Source organism: Gorilla gorilla, chromosome 4, assembly GCF_029281585.2.
Source record: "Gorilla gorilla gorilla isolate KB3781 chromosome 4, NHGRI_mGorGor1-v2.1_pri, whole genome shotgun sequence".
NCBI classification, from domain to species: Eukaryota; Metazoa; Chordata; class Mammalia; order Primates; family Hominidae; genus Gorilla; species Gorilla gorilla.
This window is the reverse complement of record NC_073228.2, coordinates 131,020,875-131,027,658: the sequence shown is the minus strand read 5'-3', so window position 1 is coordinate 131,027,658 and position 6,784 is coordinate 131,020,875. Positions and strand designations below refer to the sequence as shown.

The 6,784-nt window shown below is 39.8% G+C and overlaps 1 pseudogene; it reads left to right on the top strand.

The window, feature by feature from the left end:
- The first annotated feature begins 3,751 nt into the window (after positions 1-3,751).
- LOC101150574 (small ribosomal subunit protein uS5m-like) lies at positions 3,752-5,058 on the top strand (annotated as a pseudogene).
- Positions 5,059-6,784: the final 1,726 nt, after the last annotated feature.

Here is a 6,784-nt window from a genome sequence, read left to right as displayed (position 1 = left end):
AAAATAAACCAGAACCAGAAAGATATATACAGCATAGACTCACTTATATGTGTGATATGGTTTGGATCTCTGTCCCTGCCCAAATTTTATGTCGAACTGTAATCCCCAGTGTTGGAGGTATAGCCTGGTGGGAGGTGACTGGATCATGGGCGTAGATCCTTCAAGAATAGTTTAGCACCATCCCCTTGGTGCTGTTCTAGTAGTGAGTTCTTGTGAGATCTGGTTGTTTAAAAGTGTGTAGTACCTCCCCTCTCTCTCTCCTGTGCCTGCTCCTGCTTTGCCTTCTGCCATGAGTAAAAGCTTCCTGAGGCCTCCCCAAAAGCAGAAGCCGCTATGCTTCTTGTACAGCCTGCAGAACCGTGAGCCAATTAAACCTCTTTTCTTTATAAATTACCTAGTCTCAGGTATTTCTTTATAGCAGTGTGAGATCAGCCAAATACAATGTGGAATCTAAACTAGTTAAACTCATAGAAACAGAGAGTAGAATGGTAGTTGCCCAGGGAGATGTTGGTCAAAGGGTACAATCATTCCTCTGTAAGCTGAATAAGTTCTGGGGATCTCATGTACAGCCTCGTGACTACAGTTAGTAATACTCTGTTGTTTACTGGAAATTTGCTAAGAGATCTCAAGCATTCTTACCAGAAATACACACACACAATCATAATTGTTAGGGTGATGGATGTGTTAATTTACTCTATTATAGTAATCATTTCACAATGTGTATATATCTCAAGTTACCACATTCACATCTTGTATATATATGTGTATAAATTGTATTTTTTATTTTACCTCAATAAAGCTGGGGGTGGATAAAATAGATGAAATAAGACAACAAATCAGTTATATCATTGGTGACCCATCTACATCCTGGTTGGGTTTTTTTTTATTATTATTATACTTTAAGTTCTAGGGTACATGTGCACAACATGTAAGTTTGTTACATATGTATACATGTGCCATGTTGGTGTGCTGCACCCATTAACTCGTCATTTACATTAGGTATATCTCCTAATGCTATCCCTCCCCCCTCCCCCCACCCATGACAGGCCCCGGTGTATGACGTTCCCCTTCCTGTGTCCAAGTGTTCTCATTGTTCAATTTCCACCTATGAGTGAGAACATGCAGTGTTTGGTTTTTTTGTCCTTGTGATAGTTTGCTGAGAATGATGGTTTCCAGCTCCATCCATGTCCCTATAAAGGACACGAACTCATCATTTTTATGGTTGCATAGTATTCCATGGTGTATATATGCCACATTTTCCTTTTTTATTTTATTTTATTATTATTATACTTTAAGTTTTAGGGTACATGTGCACAACGTGCAGGTTTGTTACATATGTATACATGTGCCATGTTGGTGTGCTGCACCCATTAACTTGTCATTTAGCATTAGGTATATCTCCTAATTCTATCCCTCCCCCCTCCCCCCACCTCACAACAGTCCCCAGTGTGTGATGTTCCCCTTCCTGTGTCCATGTGTTCTCATTGTTCAATTCCCACCTATGAGTGAGAACATGCGGTGTTTGGTTTTTTGTCCTTATGATAGTTTGCTGAGAATGATGGTTTCCAGCTTCATCCACGTCCCTACAAAAGACATGAACTCATCCTTTTTTCGGCTGCATAGTATTCCATGTGTATATGTGCCACATTTTCTTAATCTGGTCTATCATTGTTGGACATTTGTGTTGGTTCCAAGTCTTTGCTATTGTGAATAGTGCCGCAATAAACATATGTGTGCATGTGTCTTTATAGCAGCATGTTTTATAATCCTTTGGGTGTACACCCAGTAATGGGATGGCTGGGTCAAATGGTATTTCTAGTTCTAGATCCCTGAGGAATCGCCACACTGACTTCCACAATGGTTGAACTAGTTTACAGTCCCACCAACAGTGTAAAAGTGTTCCTATTTCTCCACATTCTCTCCAGCACCTGATGTTTCCTGACTTTTTAATGATTGCCATTCTAACTGGTGTGAGATGGTATCTCATTGTGGCTTTGATTTGCATTTCTCTGATGGCCAGTGATGATGAGCATTTTTTCATGTGTTTTTTGGCTGCATAAATGTCTTCTTTTGAGAAGTGTCTGTTCATATGTTGTTGTTGTTTTAATGAGGCAAGGGAAAGTCGGAAGAAAAGGAAAGTAGAAAGGAAATGCAGAGATTCTACTGAGAGGGTTTTTATACATGAGTTTGAGAACCTCTGGGCTCAAGAAGCAACTGTGTCCAGGGCAAGAATACAGCAGTTGTGCAGGATACCACATGATTCCCATCATGTGTTCAGGATACTTTGAGCTCTATCCAAAGCATAGTCTTCTACGTTATAACACAAAATTGTCAGATTTTTTTTAAAGATCATGGGTCACAGCATTGCCTAATGACCTTCTGAGGTCTCCTGATATTTACATAGGTAGGATCTGATTTATGGTATATTTTCTTTTTCTAAGATTTTAAAAAATGATAATTATTATTAGAAGCTATATTAGTTTCCTAGGACTTTGATAACAAAGTACTACAAACTGGGTGGCTTAAAACAACGGAAATGTATCACCTCACAGTTCTGGACACCAAAAGTCTGAAATAAAGATGTCAGCAGGTCCGTGCTCCTTCTGAAAGCTGCGGGGAAGTCCTTCATAGCTTCTGGTGTTTGCTGGCAATCTTTGGTGTTCTTGGCTTGTAGCAGCATAATTCTTTCCTCTGCCTTCATTATCACATTGCATTCTCAATGTGTGTCTCCGTGTCTTCATATGGCTGTCTTCTCATAAAGACACCAGTCGTACTGGATTAAGGGCCTGCCCTACTCTGGTATGACCTCATCCTAACTAATTATATTTGTAACAACCTTATTGCTAAATAAGTTCACATTCTGAGGTATTATGGGTTAGGTCTTCAACATATCTTTTGGGAGGGCACAGTTCAACCCATAACAATATCTGACTAGATTATTTAGGGTTTTAAAAATATACAAAGTCTAACTTTTTTACAGAATTAATTCATTAACCTCTATAGGCTAAGGTAACTTTTTATAAAGCTATTTCACTTCCAATGCTGTTTGCAAAAGACCCAAAGGCAAAGTGAATCCCTATGTTAATAAAAGAAATCCTTAGCTAAAATAGTATATCCTTGAGACTACTTTTCTATAATTTATCTTCCTTTCATTTAAAGCAAAAGAGAAAATGGAGGGATTTTTCTTTCATCCAGCCCAAAATGACAGAAACTTCTTTTCTGGTTACTTTTTACCAAATTATAGTTGAGAGTTTATCTTAAAACCTTGAGTCTTATTGTTAGAGAGGAGAGTGTCTTTAGGGAATAGGAAAAGTCTCCATCTGAATTAGTGTGAAACATTAGAACCTAAAAAGATAGACCCAAAAAAACTGTAATTTTTAAAAGTTTTTTGTTTTTGTAATTCTTATGACAATGTGAACCAGAGAGACCTTGAGGACATAAAATATTATTCCTCAAAGTTTTTTACTGGTAAAACGACCCACATTGTTTTCTATGCTAATGAATGAAATTTTATCTTTCAATCTATTGAACTAAAAAGAGTATTCCTATCAAGGATCTAAGGTCACAAAACCAAAGAGAAAGAAGTTTAGAGTTGTTTCTCCTTTTATATAAACTTATACTAAAAATATTTAAGATTAAAGATATAAATAAGTAGGCAAATATCAAAACTCCAAATGTTTACTTTGCCACCACTACTCCAAAAGAGTAATAGGTTTAAAGCACAACCAGGAGGCGCTGCTTGGGCTCCAGCATGGTGACGGCGGTGCGCGCTGTGGGCCGCCTCCCTGCGCTGTGCAGCGGGACAGCGGGTCATTTATTGGGGAGGCAGCTTTCCCTAAACACCTTACCAACAGCTTCCATTTTGGCATGGGAGACTGCTCTCAGCAATGGCCCTTTGTCATCACTGAGAACCAGAGACATCCGTCCTTATGCCAGCTTGAGCCGTACATTGCAGACACTATGCTGTATTTCTTCTCCCAGTCATCTGATGGGCCAGCAGTATAGACCGTACAGTTTCTTCACTAAATTGACTGTAGATGAGAGCTGTGGAAAGGTGCTTTAGCAGAGACTGGTGCCGGAGCAAGAAAAGGAAGAGGCAAAAGAACTAAAAAAAAGAAAGGAAAGGATCTGAACAGGGGTCAGATCATTGGTGAAGGGCGTTATGGTTTTCTGTGGCCTGATCTGAATGTCCCTCTTATGAAAAATGAAGCAAAGCAGACCATTGCCCAAAGAAGCAAGGAAGAGCAGGAGAAGGTGGAGGCGGACATGATCCAGCAGAGAGAAGAGTGGGACCTAAAGAGGAAGATGAAGATTAAATGGGAGTGAGGAAGGAGTGGAAACTCATGGAGAGGCATCAGTCATGGCCCCACTGACCCTGGTTCCGATGGAGAAACATATGAGGATTTTGATACCAGGATACTTGAAGTAAGAAATGTTTTCAATATGACAGCGGAAAGAGGGAAGAAAGAAATTGGTCCGTGTCCTGGTGGCTGTGGGGAACGGAAAAGGAGCTGCAGGTTTTGCTGTTGGGAAAACCACTGAACAAGTGGACGCTTTTAGGAAAGCAAAGAACAGAGCAGTTCACTATGTGCATTATGTAGAACGATATGAATATTGTATGAAGACCATACAATTTTCCATGACATTTCATTAAGATTTAAAAGGACACATATCAAGATGAAGAAACAACCCAAAGGTTACGGCCTCCACTGCCACAGGGCCATCATCACCATCTGCAGTATCATTTGCATCAAAGACATGTATGCCAAGGTCTCTGGGTCCGTCAATATGCCCAACCTCACCTGGGGCCTCTTCCATGGGCTCTCCAGACAGAAAACCCATCAACAGCTGGCTGTTAAGAAGGGCCTCCATGTTGTGGAAATCCAGGAGGAATGTGGCCCTCTGCCTATCCTGGTTACCTCCTCCTGGGGGGCATTAAGTAAAGATGCGGAGACAAATGATGAGGTTCCAGACATCAAACTGGACTGGAAAGATGTGAAGACTGCGCAGGGAGAGAAACGCTCCCTGTGGTCTGGTTTAAAGAGAGCCGCCACCTAACCTCTCTGGCCTTGTGCAGCCAGTGCCTGTGCTGCCCTGCACCTAGGAGAGACTCAGCTCCTCACAGCTTGGGGTGTTGCCTTGGTTTTTTGTTTTGTTTTGTTTTGAGGAAAGTTTAATCTTTAAATTGTTTAGAAATGAATAATTATAGCTTTTGTTTATTGAGCACATGGTATATGCCAATGTGATAGGACCTTTACATACATATCTCAGTTCAAGACTACTTTAAGTATTCATCCAAAGTAGCAAAAGTAAATGAATTAGGGATACAGGGCTAATAATCTGACCCAATCAGTAATAATATGCACAATAATAATTGCTATAATAATTATAGCTAATATATATGAACTCATTCATCCAAAGTGAATGTGATTAACTTCACTTTACAGAGCAGTTAAGTAACTTGACTACCTTGAGGAACGGCCAAACTGTTTTCCACAGTGGAAATGGAAGCTTGTAGGCTACTATTGAGAATGTTAAATGGTGATTAATTGTACACCACTGTAATTTTGACTTGTATTTCCCTGATGGCTGATGATGTTGAACATCTTCTCATGTGCTTATTGGCCATTTGTACATGTTTTTTGTAGAAATGTCTATTCAGAGCTTTTGCCCATTTAAAAAGTTTTTTTTTTTTGTTATTATTGAGTTCCTTGTAGTTTCTAGGTATAAGCCCTCTATCAGATACCTGTTTTACAAAACTTTTTACCCATTCTGTGGAATATATATTTTTTTTATTTCTTGGCGTAATTTTTCTGCCCCACCCACATCCTCTTTCTGGGACACTGATGAAACAAATGTTAAATCTTTTATTATCATCCTGTGAGTCCCTGAGGCTCTGTTTATTTTTTTTCAGTCTGTTTTCTCTCTGTTGCTCAGTTTAGGTAATTTGTATTGTTTTATCTTCAGGATAACTGGTTATTTTCTCTTTTGTTTCCATTCTGCTCTTGAACCATCCATGCAGTACTTTCACTTTGTCTATCATCATATATTTCAGTTAAAATTTCCATTTGATTTCTTTTTTATATCTCCTGTTTCTTTGCTGAGGTTTCCTATTTGCTGAGACTTTTCTTAATGCCTTCAAGAGTGTTTATAATTACTCACTGAAGCATTTTTATGGTGGCTGCTTTAAAATCCTTGTCATCAGTTTGGTGTGGTGGCTCATGCCTGTAATCCCAGCACTTTCTGAGGATGAGGCAAGAGGATTGCTTCAGCCCAGGAGTTTGAGACCAGCCTGGGCAACAAAGTGAGACCTCATCTCTACAAAAAAATAAAAGTAAATTTAAAAGTTAGCCAGGCATGATGGCGTGCACCTGTAGTGCCAGCTACATAGGAGGCTGAAGTGGGAAGATCATTTGATCACAGGAGGTTGAGGCTGCAGTGAGCCTTGTTCACACCACTCCAGCCTGGGCAGCAGAGTGAGAACTTGTCTCCAAAATAAAAAATTATTGTTATAAAGTTTCAATATCTGTGTCATCTTAGTGTTGACATCCCTTGATGTTTTTTCTCATTCAAGTTTACAATTTCTTGGTTCTTGTTATGCTGAGTGATTTTGGCTGTATCCTGGACATCTTCACTGTTATGTTATGAAACTCTGGGAGTTATTTAAATCCCTCAGCATGCTTCTTTTGACGGTGCTGGTGTGGGATGGGGCACTGCCTCGTTACTGCCTGGTAAGGATGGAGATCCAGGTTCCCTAATGTGGCTCTACCCGAGACCTCCACTG